The following is a 222-nucleotide window of genomic DNA, read 5'->3' as shown; positions in this document are numbered from 1 at the left end:
TGCATCACACCCACATGACATGACACATGCTATGAAGCTCCTGCTTCAGCGGCGAAGACCAGTGTTGGAAGAGGAGAGGCATGGAGTGACTACTGTGACACAGAGCTGCTGGCAACCCTGGGCTCATCATCAGTCCATTCCAGTGCCAGCTTTCTTCGAAGTAAAGGGCTGGAGAGGGTCTCCTCAGCTGCCACACTCCCATCTCAGGCCACTGCCTGCTGA

Source organism: Buceros rhinoceros, unplaced genomic scaffold (assembly GCF_000710305.1).
Source record: "Buceros rhinoceros silvestris isolate BGI_N320 unplaced genomic scaffold, ASM71030v1 scaffold5608, whole genome shotgun sequence".
Classification (NCBI taxonomy): domain Eukaryota; kingdom Metazoa; phylum Chordata; class Aves; order Bucerotiformes; family Bucerotidae; genus Buceros; species Buceros rhinoceros.
This window is presented reverse-complemented; position numbering follows the sequence as displayed.